The sequence below is a fragment of the Cynocephalus volans genome, chromosome 9, assembly GCF_027409185.1.
Source record: "Cynocephalus volans isolate mCynVol1 chromosome 9, mCynVol1.pri, whole genome shotgun sequence".
In the NCBI taxonomy this organism is placed as follows: domain Eukaryota; kingdom Metazoa; phylum Chordata; class Mammalia; order Dermoptera; family Cynocephalidae; genus Cynocephalus; species Cynocephalus volans.
In genome coordinates, this window is record NC_084468.1 from 88,748,684 (window position 1) to 88,770,563 (window position 21,880).

General features: G+C 35.1%; 1 protein-coding gene across 1 annotated transcript in view; it reads left to right on the top strand.

Moving 5' to 3' along the window:
- BANK1 (B cell scaffold protein with ankyrin repeats 1) overlaps positions 1-21,880 on the top strand; it is a 271,822-nt gene that overhangs the window by 181,465 nt on the left and 68,477 nt on the right. The gene's annotated exons all lie outside the window — the stretch shown is intronic.

Genomic DNA, 21,880 nt, shown 5'->3' on the forward strand with positions numbered 1-21,880 from the left:
GTTCCAGTCTGAGCCTGAATGCAGAAGAATACCAATATCCCTGTTCAAAAGTCAGGCAGAGAGAAAGAATTCTTTTTTATTCAGCCTTCTATTCTCTATCCAGGCCTTTGATAGATTGGATGAGGTCCACCCACATTGGGGAGCAATCTGCTTTATTCAGTCTACCAATTCAAATGTTAACCTGATCCAGAAACACCCTCAGAGACACACTCAGAAATAATGTTTAATCAAATACATGGGCACCTAGTGGCCCAGTCAAGTTGACACACAAAATTAACTATCACACAATCCAGTATTTTCAGTTTCCAAAATTTACTATTACTTATTATTTGTTAAATTTCCATAACAGGATGTTATAATATTGAAGAAAGAGTGTTAAATTTTAACTTGGAATCTAGAAATGAGCACTACTTTCTAATATTTAATCACTGCAGCATAAGTTGACCTTATACCTCAGAAACATTTTTTAAGTTGTTGCATGTAAGAATACCTGCATGTTGCATTGTGTTTCCATTAATATCTATTATCAGTGCGAAGTATCTTTCAAGATGCAAATGAAATGAAGTAGTTTTTAAGAGTAAAAAACTGTATTTAGCATGTAATAGATTTCAGTCTTGACATTAATCGTAAACAACATCTACATTTAGCAAAATAAGCCCTTGCATATTTTATGCATTTATTGATGATTTATGTCTTGCCAGATTTCAAAGAACTTGAGACAGCTTGCTAATGTCAAGAAAACATTTCAGCATAAAAGGGTATATCATAAAGCATTAATTTACTTATTCCTTCATTTACTCTTTCATTCAGCAAATATTAATTTAATGTCTACCAATCACTGTGATGGTAGCTTAGGGATATAACGATGAATTAAAGCATGGTTCTTCCCTTGAAGAAACCCAAAACTCTCTTTCTTACAGACCCATAAACAAATCATTAAAGTGCTCTAATAAATATATGGATAAAGGCTAATGTACATTCTCAAATAAATGTATTTATAAAGTGCTATGGGACCCCTGAGACAGATGTTTCAGGCATTCAAGAGGCACATATTTTTATAATGGAGCTTTAGTTTTAGAAAACAGAAGCATATGGTTTTAATACATGGAATAGACCTTTCTAATTACATTCCTGCTAACTCCCTAAATCTAGCAAATGGCCCAGACAAAGCAGGGTGCTCATTGTTTCCTGACCCTACCCCCTACATTTCCCCTCTTCATGGAATAACATATATGAAAAGAATCTCTGGTTTCTGGGGTCAGAAAAAACAGAATTTAACTTACATGGATCTCGTTGAACTTCAGTTTCCTTATTTTTAAAATGTGGATGATAAATTCACCTCTCGGAGTTTTTGGATGACAAGAAATAATACGAGTAAATGTACTTGGCAGTGTTTAAGCATTCACTACCAACAAATGGAAATTACTATTATTATTAAGATGTTGTCGTGCTCTATTCCCTGAACTAGAATATTTTATCACCAACACCACCTGATAAAATTCTTTCTTTGAAGCTCTATATTTTATTTCAAATTTACTTCTCATTTACTCATTCTTCTAATGTGATTACTCCTCTGCTACACAGTGAGGTTTTTAATCATATACATCGTAGGATCCCTAATAAATATATTTTAATTTGAATTAAGCTCACTTAGCCTAGAAAGGACAAAAGAAAGATAAGAAAGAAAGGAGATGCCAAGTAAATGTTAAGTGATATGCCAAAGATTGCACAACCTGTTGGATGCAGAAGTGGGGCTGGAACCAGGCTTCCTGATGCTTGGTCTAAATGACATAGTCTCTTAGGAAGCATGGCTGTTTATCTTCGCAGGCAAAATTTATCCTCATCCCTTCACTTATTTAGCCCTTGTAAGGAATTAGTTAAATTGATAATCAGTCCAAAAATACAATAATTTTAGCAGACATTTATTACAGCATTTACTGATATTTACTAAGTGATGTGTGTCTGTGTGTACTCATTTAATACCTTTTATGAGGCATTAATATCATATCCTCTTTGTAAGTAAGGAAATTGAGTCACAGAGAGGTTAAGTTACTTCTCCAAGGTCATGCTGCTAGTGAGTGGTAGAGTCAGGATTCAAACCCAGCCTCCATGGTTTTAGCCATTCAGTGTACTGCCCCTCGATTTTTATATCATCTTACATACTCATTTAAAATGTACAAATGCTAACATATTCCATGCCAATAAATCTTATTAGAAAATTTTCTCCCTCAATGACCTTTGGTAGGGGGGAGTCTCTGTACCATCAGTCCATGCCACTTTTCCAAGCACTGCAATTCTTAGAATTTACAAGTGCAAAGAAGTCACTTGTAATATTAAAAACAGAATAGAAATCACGTTCTACCTTTGCTGGTCTTACTTTCATTTTAATCTGATAGAAGTTTGTGAGAGTTATTAGATCTCTTTATCAAAAACATCCAGTTCTTTATCTGGACACGTGATAATATTGAACTACCTGCCTCCTGAAGTCCGATGTGGACACTAGGGTTGGTTTAGTCATTGAAATTTGAGGAGCAGTCATGTGTGTTGCCTCTGGGAGAAAGCATGAAGAGCCAGTGCAAGATTCTCTGCATTTCCTTCTCACTGTAGAAGTGAGCATAGAAACACAGTTTGAGATAAAGCCTGAGTCCCAGAATAACCCTGTAGAACAGAGGCCACCAAGCAACCCACAATGACACATAGAGTGAGCAAGAATAAACACTTCTTGAGTTAAGCTCCTGAGATGTTTGTGGTTACTACCAAAACACAGCTTATCCTGACTTTTGGGGGGTTTAATTATCACTAGAGAGACTTTATATAGTTTGTATACTTAGCTAAAGTAGTTTAATTTTAGAATAGTTAGCAAATTACATGATATTGTTTGACTCAAAATTTATGCTTCATCAGTTTTCACAGCATATGTTTTCTACAAATGTAAAGCATGAAAACATATCATAGGTGTTAAAACAGTTTTAGAGTTCTAATTAGCACTGGAATAGGCTATGCTTTTATTTGCAGGGATGTTCCCTTAGAAATAGTTATTCATAATTACACACATGGTAGTACCATTAATGTTTTATTTTTCTTATTGTTGTTTTTGAGTTTATATAAAGACTTTATTTACTCATCCTTTATTCATAAACTACTGGCTATAGGGTGCCTCAATAAAGGATTTTTCAAGATCTTTTTTTTGAAATAAAATTTTGGCTTTTATTAAGAATAAAATTCTTATTTTTTTACTCATTCTTTAAATTCTTTCTAAATAACACATTCTGCAATAGAATCTGTTATACATACAAAAAAAGTTCCTTAAATTGACTAAGAACAGCAATAAAGAAGAGGTCTGAGCACAACATAAAAAACTAAAATAACCTTCTCTTCCCAGTCTATAAAATTCCCCAGATGAATTTTTGAAATGAAGTAGTCATCATTCAGAAAGAATCCCAAGAAACAGTGGTTTAAGAGGACCCTAAATTTAACCTGCTTACACTTGAATTACTACTATATCATGAAGGGAATGTTTCACATTGAGTTTACTAGCACACATCAATTTATTCACGAAACATCCATTCTCCTGTAAAATATACTTCATTTTATCTTCACATTTGTACACCATCCTTAAGAGGAGTTCTTCATGGATGCTTCCGGTAAAAAAAAAAGAAAGACAGACAGAAAGAAAAATCTGCACCATCAGATTTCCACTAAAACTGGAAATTTTCACTAACTTTTTTTCTTTTTAAATTTGTATTTATTAACATACACATTTTTACAAATCATGATATTTCTTTATGTCCTTCCCTGCCCTATCACTTCCCCAACCCCCTCCCTCTCTCCCCCCCATCTCTAGCATCCTTAGGTTTGTTTTCTCCTTCTGAAAGTTCAATGTATTGTTGTGGTCTTTTCTTTCTTTCCTTCATTCCTTCCTTCTTCCCTCTTTCTCTCCCTCCTCCCTTCCTTCCTAGCAACCAGTTATAAGTGAGAACATGTGATATTTCTGTTTCTTTGTCTGGCTTATTTTACTTAACGTAATTTTCTCCAGACTCATCTATGTTGCTGCAAATGGCAGAATTTCATTCTTTTTCATGGCTGAGTAGTATTCCATTGTGCACATGTACTACATTTTCTTTATGCAGTCATTTGTCAATGGACGCTTAGGTTGGTTACATACTTTGGCTATTGTAAATAGAGCTGCGATAAAGATGGGATTGCAGGTATCCCTTGATTAAGTTTTTAACTATGACCTTTCCTTCCCACTGTTATCCTAGCTATTAGCTATAGGTGTGGCAGATAATATGTGTGTGTTCATCACAGCATCCAAGAACTGTATTCTGACAAGTCCTTAGGAAACTCTTGTAAGGGCTTCACCAGTCTTTTAATCACTCCAGCTTGAAACATTCTTGAATTTCATTTTTATAATGGTCAAGCCCTCAATTATTCAAATTCATGGGAGGAAACAGCACTGTATATAAATTCAAAACCAGAACTAATCCAAAGGTATTAATTAGTATTTGGCTCTGGAGATCATTATATAACATTTCATTTAGGCAGAATCTTTATCACCCTGGTTTTGTAGCTCCTTGTTGTCCCTGGACATATGTCAAGTGGTCACAGAGGCAGGGCCCACCAGTGTCCTGGAAGAAGGAAAGGCCACCTGCCTCTGACATTTATCACCTCATTTTATCTCCAGGGATGATGTACCTATTACATGGGTATCTGACTATACACAACTGTCGTCCAGAAGCTGCATCTTCTGGAAAGACTGGTCTTTCCAATTCTCAGAAGCATCCTATGGGCCAGGAAAGAACCATTCTAAGTTCAGATTTTGCTACTGTAAGGTCAGGAATTTATTGTGTTTCTGTCACATTTATCCTGAGTCAGATAACCTCCTACATGTTCAGCTCTCTCATCTTTTTTTGAAACTATGGTGCTTTACACTAAGTCACTCATGGATAGTTGAATGGATTAGCATTTAATCAACTTTCTAATAAGTGTTATAGTAGACTGTTACAATGAATACCCTAAAGCAATGATTCTCAACTCTGGCCGCACATTTGAATCATATGGGGAGCTTTATAATATATAGATTACTGGGCCCCACTTCCAGAGAATCTAATTAAAGTGGTCGAAGGTAATCTCTAGGAAATCAGTATTTTTAAAAGCCCTTTAGATAATTTTCATATGTAGCCAAGGTTGAAAGCCATGGCTTAGAGTCAACTCTAGGACAGAATTGCGTTTCATCCCTCACAGTCATAAAGGGTTTTAGATGTGTTTTGGATCCTCACAGCTTCCAATATTGGGGGGGTTTATCTTATTTCACATGTAACATAGGTGCTCAATCTCCTCTTGTCTTTGTGCTTAACTGTTTTCCAAGGCATAAGCAGTTCTGCTTAATTCTCTTAAAATTACAAAATAAAATGCTACTCATTAAGATTGCTCTCTAAAATAACAGTTGCCAGTGCCCACTGGCCAGTGACCTCCAGAAACACATCTGGAGACAACACACTTAGGTTTATAACTAGCTGCAGCCAGGGAGACTGCGCCTTCTGGGTAGCAGTGAGGTGGGCATCTCAAAAGGAAAAAGTTAGGAAAAGGAGACTTTTCAAGGCTTGGGAATAGTCTTGTCAGAGACTGGTCAAAATGTGCAAACAAGGGAGTTGCTGGAACAATCAGTGGTCTTAGGTTTAGAACATCCAAGTAAATCTGTAAGGAGTTACTGTTAGATCAGTTTGTTTATAGTATCTTGGGACAGAACCACGTGAAACTGCTGTTAAAAAAAGTTTGAGCTTCAGTAGTTTGTGATGGACATCACAGTTTGGATTTGGTTCAGTTTATCCTTTCTAAAAACTGTGAGTTTTAATGCTGAGTTCCTCCCTCACAGCACACCTAGCCTTCGCCAGGACTGTTTTTCACATTATAAGATACATGAGAAAAAAATGGTTTTCTATGTTCAGTAGAGTAGTTAATGCTTAGCTATCTATAACACTAAATCAATATATGATATATTCTAGATAAAAATTAAAAAATGAGTCTGTTTAGCAGAGTTTTTACTCTTTTTTATGCCAACCAAGATACTTTTATCATTTGCTCAAAAACATAAAACCCAGTAAGGTAATTCACCTAACCTGTTGTTATTTCTAACTTGAGAGTGCCAACACAAGTTTAAATCTGTTTTTATATTCTATTACTATACCTAAACACCAGGTTTATCATTTTATAGAAAAGACAACATTAGTCAGTAAAAAATGGTTACTAAACAATTATTAGAACTGACTCCTAAATTGAGGCCTGTCATTTTATGTATGGGTACAGCCCAAATTGCCCCTCTTGAATTAAAAAAAAAAAAAAAAAGTAGGGTAAATTAGGAGGAAAACCACTCCCAGTGACTCTCGTGAGGACTGCAACTTCACACTTTGATAAAAATCTCTTCTGGGGGCCATCAGAGTTTGGAGTTATAATACTCATGAAGGCCACAGAAGAACGATAAGGGGATTGTGCCTTATTGGGAATGGTTTTCCTCCTAATTTACCCTCCATATTTTTTTTTTTATTTTTTTATTTTTTTTTTTATTTAAGAGCAGCAATTCAGGCTGCACCTGCACATAAAATGATAGGTCTAAATTTAGGAGTCAGTTCAAGTAATTGGTTAGTAACCATCTTTTACTGACTAATGTTGTCTTTGCTGTAAAATGATAAACCTGGTGTTTAGGTATAGTAATAGAATATAAAAGCCTAAGTTAAAAACAACACTGCAATTATTGTGTGTGTGTGTGTGTGTGTGTGTGTGTGTGTGTGTGTGTGTGTGTGTGTGTGTGTGTGTGTTTAGGCACATGACTCTGGAATGAAAAGACCCAGGATGGAATCCTGAATGGGGCACCACGTATCACTGTGTGATCCAGGACATATTGAATTACCTGTGGTTATAAATTAGCGTTTCTTATTTTTAAATTTTCAGTTTGAAATCATTTCAGACTTACAAAAAGTTACAAAGGTAGTACAAAGAAATTCCCATATAACCTCATCTACTTTCCCATATGGTTCACATCTTACATAACACCATTATAATTTTCAAAACCAGGAAAGTAATATTGATACCATGCTATTAATTAGTCGAAGGAACTTATTCCAATTTTGTTCTAATATATGTTTTCTGAGCTAGGATTCAACCCAAGCAGAGTGTGTTTAGTTGTCTTGTCTCCTGAGTCTCCTGTAATCTGGGACAGTTCTTCCTTTTCCTTTGTTACTGACACTTTTGAAATACATTTATTTTGTGTAAGTCTCTCCATTTGGGAATGTCTGATTTTTCCTCATGATTAAATTCAGGTTATATATTTCTGGCACAAATGTCAGGAAAGGGATACTGTGCACTTCTCAGCGATACTGTGCGCTTCTCAGCGCACAGTATCTAGAGACAAGATGTTGCTATATCTCATTACTGTTGATATTAACTTTGGTTGGTTGAACAACTGGGTGCCTGCTAGATTTCTCCACTGTAAAGCTGAATTTTTCTGTCAAAGAGATATTTTTAAATGATTGCGCATCTCCCTCCTTTCTTTCTTTTCCTCTTTCCAAATATGTCATGAAGTGGTGATAGTGGAAATTTGAGAGCCACTAATCAAACTGGTAAATTTCCAGTATTATTTTCACTACCTATTCTATATTTTTTAGAATAATGATTTATCCTAAATGAAAGACTTCATTTTATAGGAAAGGTCTATACAAATATGGTTTTCTAAAAGTTGTTCTGGGTAATTTGGCCTAAGGACACATTTAATACCATCTTAAGATTTTTGTCCTAAGAGTACCCCAGCCCCAGAAGCAGTCATATGGTTAAAAGTGGAAGAAGAAATAACTGTATTCTATTCTATTCCATTCTAGAACTAAAGCTTTCAGAATAAAACTGGAGTAATATGAGGGTACTTCAAAAAGCTTGTGGAAAAATGGAATTAAAAGATTATACTAATCTTTCTGTGAACTTTTTGAAAACCCCTTGTATTTCTTTCTAGCTATTTCCACAACAAAACAATTAAATGAAGTAAATTGCAAGCTGTGCAACATAGAAATTCACCATAAATTCCTTATACTTACTTAACTATCCCTTCCCCCTGATTTTCTTTTTCTGCTAAAGCAACACATGTTTGGTCTCAACCTTGTCTTCAATTCTTGAATAATTTAAAGACAGTACCTTGAAAGCGGAATTGCTTAGATTCCAATATACATTTGGCAGTACAAGATGAAGGATTCAGATTTTTATACTTGGATAACTTGAGTATGACTGAGCTCGATCCAAGGTTCACGAAGCCAGAGCAGTGATCTCATGCCTCTCAGAAAATGGGCAATTAATGGCACTTAGGCTGACTGCAGCCAGAGTACAGCCTGACAAGAGGAAAAGCCACATGCTTTGCAGCTCTGAAGCATGACGTTGAAGAATGCCTATGGGGAACAGAACAGGCAGGAACACTCTCTTATACTGAGCATCACGGGCAAGAAATGGAGATGGACAGAAGAGTTACAAACTGTATCAGACAGTCATCACGTGAGATGCTGAGCTTAGAGTTCACTCTGCCTAAATAATAAGAGGAAAAAGCAGTGAGTAGATTTTGAACACAATGACTAAAAGTTGCCTGCCTTCTTCCTATAAATAATGCCATTTAAGTAAGTTATATCTTAATATGTTATTTGGGGCTAGGAAAGTATTAAAACTTAAGAATTTTTATTTTAATTTTTGAAAATAATAATAAATTATACATGCTTCATGCTTAATATTTTACATAACACTCTTGTAATTAATATCTTGCTTAATCCTCCCAGCTCCCATGTTAGATAAATTTCTCCCCCCATTTTAAAGTTAAAGAAGATGAGTCTAAGACAAAATATAGTATAAGTGGCTTGCATCCAATTACATAATCAAAAAATTGGTGTTAGAAAAACAGTAAATTATCACAAATTTTGCTCATACATTTTAGCAGTGAAGGCATTTTTTTAACTCCATGGAAGTTGAAAATATTAAGTTCTATAGACTAGTAAAATTTGACATTACACATTTTGGGTTATTTTGAAAGCTTAAACACTGATGCATGATTCTTTAGCCCATAAAAAGAAAAGGAAATTAACAATTTTAGTTATTTGAGTGACTGTCAGTCTATGGATACTACAACTTGGCTAACTTCATTGTCTAAAAATTAAATTGTCTACACAATTCAAAACCAAACTTCTATTAAATTATCAAGCATCAACACTTTTAATAAAGTTGTCATTGACAGAAAATATTTGAAATGCATAAGAACAGTACAAATGTATATTATTTGCCGTCCCTTAAAGGGTTGCTGTGGTCTGAATGTTGGTGTCCCCCCCAAATTCTTACGTTGGAACCTAATACTCAATGTGATAGTATTAAGCAGTTCGCCCTTTAGGAGGAGGTGATTAGGTCAGAAGAGCTCCACCCTCATGAATGGTTTTAGTGCCTTTATGAAAGAGGCTTGAGGGAGCCTGTCTGCCCCTTCCACTGCATGAGGACACATAGAAGGTAACATCTTTGAGGCAGAGAGCAAGCCTTCTACAGACATTGAATCTGCTGGTGCCTTGATGTTGGACTTCCCAGCCTCCAGAACTGTAATCAATAAATTTCTGTTGTTCATAAATTACCCAGCTGAAGGTATTCTGTTTTAGTAGCCTGAATGGACTAAGACAGATGGCTTTTAAGATGTGTTCAGAATAAAAGCAATAATGGAGAGCAAATGGTTGAGTGACCAGAATTTGGTGTTTGCTGGGAAGGGAAATTGTATAACAGGAAGAGCTGCAGTAAAAATAGAATTTTTGTTAAGTATGAGCAAATCAGAACATTAATAGAATTGGAAGCAACTTGATCACTAGTTTAAATCCCTCATTTTGCAGATAGGGAAGCTGAGGCCCAAGCAACTTAAATGACTCTTTGCTAAGGTCACACAGCCAGTGATCTGGACTGGAACTTGATTCTCTGATTCCAAGTTCAAAGCTATTTGCATTATGCCACTCTGCAGTTATGCCCATGTGTGTTAGCTACATTAGGCGTAGAGAAAGTCTTCTGAACATAACATGCAGCTCCACTAATTACCTGCAATGTTAATTTGCTGACTGCTTACTAAACACTCACAGCACATATGATTCTGTTTAAGTTCCTCAAATGACAAGGCAATATAGATATGAAGATGCATGTCTTTCTAAAAATATTAAATAGGTGGCATTAAAATAGTGCTAAGGATTGAATGTTTATATCCCCCTAAAATTCATATGTTGAAGCCGTAACCCCCAATGTGGTGGTATTTAGAATTGGGGCATTTGGGAGGTAAATCAGGTTTAGATGAGGTCATGAGTGTAGGGTTCTCATTATGAGATTACTGTCCTTATAAGAAGAGGAAGAGATACAAGAGCACTCTCTCTCTCTCTCTCTCTCTCTCTACCATGTTACTACCAGAAGATGGCCATCTGCAAGCCAGGAGGGCCCTCACCAGACACCAGATCTGCTGGCACCTTGACCTTGAACTTCCTAGCCTCTGGAACTGTGAGAAATAAATGTCTGTTGTTTAAGCCTCCCATACTTTGTAATAACAGCCCAGGCAGACTAATACAAATAGGAAGACTGAATAAAACACTCACCAATTTATTACACATTTAATTGTATTCTAGGCCCTAGAGGGAGAAGACTAAGCAAAGTAAGGCCTTTCCTTTTGAGAAATTCAACTTCTAATAAAACAAACACATAGACAACACCAATAAAATGTAATAATAAGTGCAAATTAGAGTTATCCAGACTATTAATGAGCGGGGGACGTTAGGAAGCAAACAGAAGTGGGAATGGGAGAGGGAGCCAACAACAGGTGAAAAAAGAAGTGTTCTGAAGCTCTGAGCTCCTGAGTTGGAAGCCAAAAATAAGCCATGTACTTGTCGCAAAATAGAATGGTGATTTGATGTATAGAAAGATACCAGAAGATACAATTAGAAGTTATATAATTTTCTTAATTAAAAAGATACTTAAACACAAAATTTACACAAAACAGGAGAATATGAAGTGGTACCCAGTTCCCCACATCCTCATAAGAATTAACAACTGCTAATAATAAAATCTATACAGACCAAAGATCCTACCAGTTAAAGAAGTTTATCTTTTCCATCTTTCTCATGGAGTTTAAATTACCTCTTTCCCAGTCCTCCATCTAATTGCAGTCGACCATTGGAGGTACGAGTTACATTCCTGCATATCCAGCAGGTGCAGTAAGACAACCCCAGCACATTTCTGAATTTTTAATCATGAGACTGGATGAACCAACAGTCAGTTTCCTAGGCACAACATACCCTAGCATACTCAGGACTCAGGCCTGCCAGAAGACCATCTCACATAAGTAGCCACTGATTTTCATGATTATGCAGTTTTCCTTTGAGTGCTAATCAATGTGTGCAAGGCTATTCTACTTTAATATAATGGGGGCAGGATGACTTTAGGCTGTGAATTAAAATGAGGGAAAATCCTCATAGCCTGCATAGGTAGGCTAAGGTTAGATTGAGAGCCCATACAAAAATCTAACCAAGAAAACAAAAACAGGGTAAAGACTATGTGTAGGTAGGACACGAATTAACCCAGAATTAGGTGTCAAATCTAATATGTACAAGCATAACAAGTAGATAAAGACATAGAATCTCAGTTTGATGTTGATAGGCCAACTTTGGAAATGGAGGCAGGTAACTTCACTAGATGATTTCCTCAAAAAGTAATTTGTTTGAAAACAGCATCATCTCTAGGCTCACACCTGTAGGTCCACCTTCATCTACAGTAAAGAAAGGCATGGCCCAGCAAAGCTGGCAAAGGCTAATGATTGATTGTTTGATGATTACAAATTAGACTCTCATAAGACTGATAAAATGGATGGAGAAAAAAGAAATTGAGAGATTAGATGATTAAATGAGTTTAAATTGCAGGCAAGACAGAATAAAAAGAGTTAAAAGACAGGAGAATATGTTTGAGGGACAGAGATGGAGAGAATAGGCAGAGCTAGGCAGAAAAGACATGTTAACCAGATTATTATCAGAATTTTAGTAGAACGTGGTTATTGATTAAATGCCCCATCCCCATCCTGCTACCTCCAAACTAATCCCATCTGCAGAGGGAGATTGCTTTAATGGCAAAACCAGCAGAGCACCCAAAAGCATAACACTGCTACCTTACACTTCACTACAGTCTATCTACGTGATTTTCCAATTATCCATCCTTGGGAAAGCTTTCAGAACATATCATATACTCTTCAGCCCCAGACTATAATAATTAATGACTGCATTAGTGAAAAAGCAAAATGCTTGACTATGACTTTAGATAATGTTGGCCTGTAATCAGAGAGCATCCTAAATACTGCTTGGATTTATAAGACAAATTTAATTATTTTCTTTGTGCAGCTCATAAAAAAACAAAACAACAAACAAAAGCAGTATTCTTTGGCTCTAACTGTGAATTAGCATGAATGACTATGATTATAAATTTTTCTCATATAAAGAATTGCTATTTTGTGTCCATAAATGCTTTAAAATATATTGCCATCTGTGGGTCCTCTGCAAAATATAATAAATGTGTAGCCTTCCCCCCATGAGTTCCAGGATACCTTAATTTTCACCATGTTTATGTTAAAACTTATTGCTGTTGTATTCCTCACAGAATAAGCATTGTCATTTGCCACCTTTCTAGAAAAAGTACTACCATTTGCAAACTGTTTTTGACATGTCAAAGATGGAATTCATTTTTTCATACAAATCTTTTTCCTCTTAGGAGAATCATAGGAGCTCCAGAAACAGTATATATGTGGTAAAGCAAAGAACATTTAGATCCAAACCTCCCATGTTTGAATCACTACTTACAAACTGCTGTTGTACCTCTATTAGCTTTAACAAACTAGACCACAGAATGCATTATATTTTGAAACATTTAAGATCATCAAAATTTAAATTCTTTATACAAAAATATTTAGGCAAGTTATTTAGTTTACCTTTGCCTCCTTTTTCTCCTCCATAAAGTTGAAATGATAATATTTAACTCATTCTGTTCTTGTGAGGATAATGAAATCATATAAAGTACTTTGAATAGTGCTTTGCATGTAGGAAGTATTCAATAAAATTACCTAAAAATGCCATCTCTAATACTAGCTTGCATATATCGAACACTTACTCAATGCAAGATACTGCGCTGGGAGTTTTTGTATTTTAGGCTGTTAATCTTTATTACAACCATTAGGTAAACAATATTATCCCAATTTTGTATATGAGAAAATGAAGGTTTAGGATGGTCATGTAACTCACCAAAGCCCACAAAGCTGGTCAGGGTCTGAGCTGGGATTTGAATCACATAAAGAAAACAAATCTAGAGTTGATTACATGGCTTTTGCTACTGTGGTGGCTTAGAATTTAAAATATGAACAACTTCCAAGACACATTCTACTGGCAGGCATGCTGCTGCACACTGTCCCAAGTGAACTCTTTTTTTTCCTGGGTTGGTAAATTGTTCTTTTGTTTTTGTTCATTTGCTTTTTTCTTTGTACATTTGTAGATCTAGTAGTCTGAGGGTTAAAGAGAAACAGAGAGAAGCTGAAAATGTCTTCTGCTATATCCCAGAGGAGTACCACATTTTTGACATTCTGGCTTTAAAAAATGAGCCCAGGAAATGGCTTTATTGGCCTGCGGAAAAATGACCATGTGGAATATAATTCACACAAGCTTCAACCACGTTGTAAGGCTCTATGAGCCTTTGCAAGTACTCTACATGTGCTTTACAAACCAGTTTCATGCATATATGTGCCTGTACATGTCTGGTTAGGTATCTTTTTCTCTTCAACAAACCTAGCCTTTAAAGGATAATACAGAGAATAGGTTGCCATAAAATGCTCACTACCACCTATGAATATGCAAAATTCTTTTGAAGGCTGAGAGCAAACGAGCAAGGCTCTTTTCCATTGCTTCTTTGTTCACCTATGTGTGTAGGACATAAGGAATGCTTTCAACCCATGTTGTTGAAATCCTCCCATTTACAGATAAAAAATTGGAGGCTCAAGGATATTTAGGGGCTTGTTAAAAATTATATGGGTAGTAGATGGTCAGGCTAGGAATTGAACTCAGGTTTTATCACTCTAATCAAATGCTTTTCTTACCAAACCATATTGCCATTTTAGTTCAATGGGAAAAACAAACAAACAATGACTTAAAAAAAACCACAAGGCAACAGGGAAGTGTTTTTGAATCATGTATTAATGAGCACATGCAGTGGGCTCTCTCAAAACAAACCAACTATAATTGAAAAAGAAAGGCTACAAAATAATGTAGATATTTGTCAGTAAATCCTCCCAACCAAAATCGCAAAATGATGGTGTAGGAAATATTGCACAAGCAATTCTTTTCATTCAACCAAGAATATCTTAGATTCCATGATTTTAAATTCAAAAATTTTACCATTATCTTATGAGTCTTATTATAGAGCTTGTGTTCAGAGACATAAGTATGATGGGTGCAGCAAGTCATAAAAGCTGTATTAGAATTGAGCATAGCAGCATTATTCAAGTTTTTTTTTTTTTTTTTTACATATCTCTTTTGAGGATGACTCATTCTGCACATCACTCCTCCCCACAGCCTTCTGGTGAAACATTTAAATTGCAAATAAACAAAGAGCAAGATGGTACATTTCCCAAAGTCCGTAACATATGCAAGATGGCCTGCTAAACATCAAAAGACTACGGAAGTAAATGCCTATTACTTAAGACTCAAGCATTTGCTTTTATTTTAAGCCAAAATATAATCTTATGATTTTCCCAAATACTTGGAGATCTAAAAAAGTTATTTAAGAAAACACCACCACCACAATGAGGGACTAACTGTCCCCATTTGACCAGAACTGAGGGGTTTCCTAAGATTCAGGACTTTCAGGGCTAAAACCTGAACAGTCTCAAGTTGATTACTCTACAGTCAGCCTAAACCTGTATGGGTTCACAACTCCCTCAGGAACTCTTGTTTATCCTCCCCCCTCCCCCATCTAATCTGGACCACACTTAAAGGCAGTCAGTTCTCATGGAGACTGTAGATTATTTTCCATCTTTCTAGATCACAATTTTACGGAATTTGTTAACTATGAACCTATTCATTGATTCTGTAAAGAACTTGCCCATGTAAGTAGCAGTAAGTATGCACATCTGCATGCTGTAGTTTTGGAAGAATGGGAAAGTAACTCAAACAGGACAGACATTTCCCTAAAACAATTGGGAAAAGTTTTATATAATCTTTCTAACACTTTTTGGTTAGGTTTTCACCAGCAGTAGCAATCATGTTTTCTTTCAGGCAATTTACTTTTTTCTCCCTTGAACTACTAGCCTAGCAAATTCCTATAAAACCTTTCCAGTTTTTAAATTCTAGAATTCTCTATTACAAACAGCAATAGGAAGAGAGAAGCACAGCTGAGGGAGTAACTGTAGTAAATTGGGGCATGGGGGTAGAGACTTTCAGGGCCTGAGGTTTTTAAATGCATTGCCAAAGCTGACCAAGCATATTTCCTTTCCAGCATTAATAATTACTTGGCACTAAAGAAACACTTGCTGATAGAGCATTTTATGGTATGGTATTTTATTATCTCTGTCTTGGAAAATGGTAGCCACTGATAATCTAATGGAGAGGAGAAACTCACTTCATTAATTTATTATAGTCCAGAATATTGGGCAGGGTGTTTGATTACAGGGAATATTCTTTTATTTCTGCCAAATTAAAAAGCTGACACAACATAGTAGATGATTTAAAGCTTTTGGTTAAATGCCTTCTGGATTCTATTCTCTAAATGATCTACCAAGAACTTGCAGTTTAAGATCTTCCTACCTTTTTTGGTTTCTCCCAATTTATTTTTACTTTATTAACAAACTCACACTGGCCGTATTAGGTAGTTTTGTCTTTACCAACAAAATGTCATAGAATCAGAGGTCTGGACCCTGACTCCAGCAGTGATACCAATCCCTGTGTCTGTGACCTTGGGCACAGCACTTTATCACCCCAGGCTCCTGTTTCTTTATGTGTGAGATGAAAAGTTTGTACTAAGGTCTCCTCCAGCCTTAATATTTTATGATTCATGTTTGGATTAAGAGTTGGGGTTAAATAAGTATAAAAGAAAATTTTTTCAAATATCTCAAATTTATGTTATAAAATATAATATATTTAATTTTTTTTAAAATTACAGTTAAAAAATGAGTTTTTTCATTTAGCTTTTAGTTTGCCATGTAGAATATGTAGAGCCCAGGGGCTACTGTGATATATGCTGCAGAAACATTTATTGCAGTTCAGAAAGAAAAGGAACATCTGAAGGAGTTGTACAAAAGCTGGGAGTTATACAAAAGGGTCACTCATAAATGACCCTTTTGCTTTTGGACACAGTTATACATTATTCTGTCTGCTCCACTTTGTAAGAATTTCAACCTCTGTCTAACGTTATCCATTATTTGTTTTCCTAATTAACTGATAGAATCTATGATTTTATTTTAAAAAATGCTTCAAGCCAATTTTTAAAAATCGAAAGTATGCAGTCTATGTACATGTACATGGTGAATGACGATGGCATCAGAGAAATAGAATGTTACAGCTGATACGGGACTTGGAAATCAATTAGTCCAACTTCCTTATTTTGTAGATGAGGAAACACACTCAGCTCACTGGCAAAGCAGAGAACCTGTATCTTCTGACTCCTTAAGTTTTTTGTTACATCACCAGCAAATTATATTTTTCTCACTCACCGGAATACATTTCTTCTGATATTTTAAGATTCTGTTGATTTCAAAATGAGAGTGAAACTAGAAGAAACAAAGTTTTAAAAATTATTATATTGTTAAAAAAATAACTGTGGACACAATCAAAAAGCCAAATATTCTACAAGGTTTATAACAAAGAGGATAAATGTTGTTTACTCTCTTTTCACTTGCAATTTTGATGCTTTAGAGGCATCTACATTCATTTCTTTAGCTGTTCTTTCTGATATTTGCTTTCACATTTCTAAATAAATGTTTTATACTATCAACTCTTTATTAATAGTTTTAGATAACATTTATTGACTTGCTAATACAGGATATGAGAATTCCAAACACAACCTTTCTCCTCACTTCATCCCCATCTTTCCATTATAGTTATAGCATTCATTTTAGTTAGGTTAATATTCAAAGCTTATATTTTCTAATTATTTTAAAATAATATTCACAACTGAGCCATTCAGAGAACACTTATAACATTTCCTGTCTTGTTCAATTTTTCTTCCTGGTGTTAGTATGGCTTAGTTTTTTTCATTGTTGTTTGCTTCCTTGGTTAATATCCTGCATCAGGATCAGTCATTCACACCCAAACCCTCTGACACAAATGTAAATCTCCATTGCAACTCAATACATTCAAAACCATTGGATGGTCTATCAGTTTCATCTTTTCCTGGAGCCATTCTCTTCTAATATACACTGATCGCCCTCTGGCCCTGCTAGAATTTCCCCTGCTTAATTATTCTCTGGTCACTCATTTTCCTTCTGACATCTGAATTCTGTGTTTCCTGGATCCCGTGTCTTCCTGCTTCCTAGTTTACCTCTGCATTTGGAAGAGCAGATTCTTCAGTGACATCCTGATAAAGGGTGCTAGGAACATAAAATATTCTAAGAATTGTAAGACTGACAATATTTATATTCTGAGCTCGCCCTTGCTTAATAATTTGGCTAGATACAAAAAAATCTAGTTTGGAAATCACTTTTTTTTAGAAATTTTAAGACATTTCCCACACTGTCTTCTAGCTTCCAGTATTGTTCCAAATTTCACTGTGATATTCCCTCATTTGGATCTTTATTTGTCACTTTTACTGGACACTCAATGGAACACTCTCAATATCAAAACTCATGTTTTCCAGTTTGGGAATACTTTGATGAATTATTTTCTGAAAATATCTCTAGCTGCTAGCTGCTAACCAGAGCTTGATTGCACAGAGTTGGTAGAGGTATAAGAGCAGAAGCAGAAATGTATAAGCACCTTTTCAAGCTTCTGTATATGACAATCTGTTTACACACTGAACTAGTTTCCTATGGCTGCTGTAACAAATTACCACAAACTTGGTGGTTTAAAACACAAATTTATTCTCTTACAATTCTGGAGGTCAGAAATCAGTTTTACTGGGCTAATGTCAAGATGTCAGCAGGTTGTATAACAAAAACTTTATACACATTGAGATACAATTCCCCATTTTCCCCTGCTCCTAGCCCCTGGTAACCACCATTCTATTCTCTGCTTCTATGAGTTTGACTGTTTTAGATGCTTCACACAGATAGAATCATGCACTATTTGTTCTTCCATGATTGGATTATTTCACTTAGCATAATGTCATCTAGATTCATCCATGTTGTTGCAAATGGCAGAATTTCCTTCTTTTTTAAGGCTGACTAATATTCCACTGCATATTTGAAGGTACTTCAAATATTTCATGGAAAGATTAGTATTATTTTTTAATTCTATTTCTCCACAAACACTTTTTTTTAACTTATTCATCTGTTGCTGGACATTTGGGTTGTTTCTATGTCTTGACTATCGTACATAATGCTGCAGTGAACATAGGACTGCAAATATCTTTTTTGAGATCCTGATTTCAGTTACTTTAGATATATACCCAGTAGTGGCATTGCTGAATCATACGGTAGTTCTATTTTTAATTTTTTGAGGAACCTCCATACTGTTTCCCATTGTGGCTATACCATTGTACATTCCCACCAACAGTGTACAAAGGGTCCAATTTCTTCACATGCTACTCAACACTTATCTTTTGTGTTTTCTTAATAATGGCCATGCTAACATGTGTGAGGTAATATCTGTTGTGATTTTGGTCTACACATCCCTGATTATTAGTGATGTTGAGCACCTTTTCATATGCCTATTGGCTATTTGTATGTCTTCTTTACAATAAAGTACATATAGTTAACAATATGATATTGTGCATTTTAATATGTGTTAAGAGGATAGATCTCTTAAGTGTTCTTACAAAACCACACACACACACACAAACACACACACACACACACAAGACACACACACATACACACAAAGAATAAAAGGAAATTTTTGGAGGTGATGGATATATTTAATGTCTTGGTTGTGGTGATGGTATCCTGGGTGAATTCAATGTCTGAACTCATCAAGACGTACATATTAAATATGTGCCATTTTTTATATCAATTATACCTCCACAAAGTTATATGTATGTTTAAAAATAAGATGACAGCAGGGCTGATGTTTTCTGGAGGCTGTAGAGGAGAATCTGTTTCCTTGCCTTTTCCAGCTTCTAGAGGCTGCCTGCACTCTTGCATTCTTTGGCTCATGGCCCCTGTCTCCATCTTCAAAGCCAGCAGTGTAGCTGGCTACAGAAACAAGCATTTTGAACTTTCGGTCTGCTTCCATCTTTTTATCACCTTCATTCTCATAAGGGCTTTGGTGATTACATGAAACATATCCAGATAATGCAGAATAATCTCCCCATCTCAAAATCCTTAATTTAATCACACATGCGAGGTCCTTTTTGCCATAAAAGGTAGCATATTCAAAAGTTCTGGACATTAGGATGTGCAGATCACTGGGAAGCCATTAATCAACCTTCTGCACACACCACTGGCCACACAAGTGATATCCATGAGTTCAGTATCAACCAGCAGTGAAGTAGACTCCACCTACAGAGGTGGAGGATCTGCAGAGTAAAATGGCAAAAGGGCATCTACATGTCAAGGAGTGAAGAACTGGCACCGCTGGAGTAATTAATCAATGGCATATATGGACCAAGTCTATATTTGTTTAGATCTTTTATAATATCTTTCAGTAAAGATTTATAATTTTCACCATAAAGCTCATATGCATGTTTTATTAGATTTATTTCTAAGTGTTTGATGTTTTAATATTATTTAAACAGTATATTTAATTTTTTCCATTTTCTAATTCTTTATCAATGGCATATAGAAATGTAACTGATTAAGTTTTATACAGTAATATTTTTAAATATTCTTATTTATTCTTATTAATCTTCAGTGATTCTTTTTTCTTTTTCTTTTTTTTTCTTTTTCTTTTTTTTTTTTTTGCTCTGTTTTTCTGACTCAAATCACCAAAACAATCTTGAATAGAAGCAGTGATAGGAAGAAACCTTGTTTTGTGCCACTGTGTTTCAATAATAAGTATAATGTTTGCTATAGGGTCTTTGTTAGTGTTGATATCTTTTATCAGTTTATAACCCCCGCCCCCTTCTATTCCTAGTTTGCTAAGCAAAAGTATGTTCTTCAGAGTAGATTCATTTGAGATACAGAAACAAAAATGTTTATATTTTGATAGGTAAATTTATGTGATGGCAAAAGTCTCTTTCTACAAAATGCATAGTCTTTTGATATCTTACTAAAACATGCATCTCTTGAACTTTATATGATTTTGTTTTAAATCACAATCTTCCAAGAATTTATATGAATCACTAACTAAATGTTCTTCCTAATTAAAATGAGACTCAAAATATATTGTTAACTATGTCTACCATTGACAAATAAAAAATAACTACTTGTAATAATATCCTTACTCCATTTACCAACTAAAAAGAACTACATCATGAAAGAATCTTGGGAATCTCTGGTTCTCACTTAGGATATTCACAGCAAAGACCTTCCAAGGCTAAAGTTTCCTAAGTTAATGAAGTCAATGCAAAAAACTGTGAATACATTGTATTCCAGATTCAGAAGAGAACAAAAATCTCATCTAATTTAAGTGAGCTCTCCCTCTTTCAGAGAGGATGGATATCAATAAAGCATAAATGCATCAGCAAACAATTTCTAAACTTCCTGGACATATATCTACTCTTCCAAAATATTTCTTCTCTACCGAAGTTTAGAGTTCATTTATTCATCACTCAGTCATTTAGGAAATGTTTTCCAAGGACTACTATGTCTTATAGACTGCATTAGGAGCTGAGATACAGTAGTGGGCATGACATTATCTAGACTTTAAGCACAGTTTATACTCTGATGGGTGAAACAAACAAATATATAAAAACTTTCTATATAAAACAAATGCTTCTGTAGAGCTGAATACAGAATGCAACTGAGAGTAAATAACTCAGTCTTGTGAAAAAAAGGATTTCTAAGTCTCTTGAGACACCTGAAGAATAAGTAGGAGTCAGCCAGTGAAAGAGCAAGAAAAGCCATCTATATAGCATGTCCAAAGACCCAGAAGTAAAAAAAGGAATAGTATTTTCAGGAAAGTTACTCATATAATTTCCCTTAGAAATTATATGAGTAATTTAGGCTTAGGCTTAGACAAGGAGAAATAGAGATGATTCTGGAAAGGCAAAATAATGAAATACCTTATAAATTGAGTGACTATAGAATGTACTATCCAAACCTATACACTTTGAAATTGAATGAGATGATGCTAATAATTGTAACATAAATAAATAAATTGGCAATGCCACAAATTGGGACTGTCTTAGGCAAGCCAAGACATATATGACCCTACTTATAAATTATATAAAATTCTCTCCTTTATCCTATTGACATTATTGAGAAACCATTGCAGGGTCTTCAGTAAGACAGTAGGAGAGTGACATAGTTAGATATTCATTTTACAAAGATTGCTCTTGCTGTAGTATGGATTATTTATGGATTAAGGGACCAGGGATATGCAAAAGAAAGAGAAATGGAGAAAAGGAAACAGATACATGTGTTGCAATAATCAAGGTAAACGATGAGGTGCTTTCTGGACTAGCAATGTAGTAATGGAGATGGCAAAAATGTTGATGAATTCTATAGATATTTAGGAATTAAAATTAACGGCATTTGCTGATTAAGTGTGTGAAGGATTTAGTGGTGGAG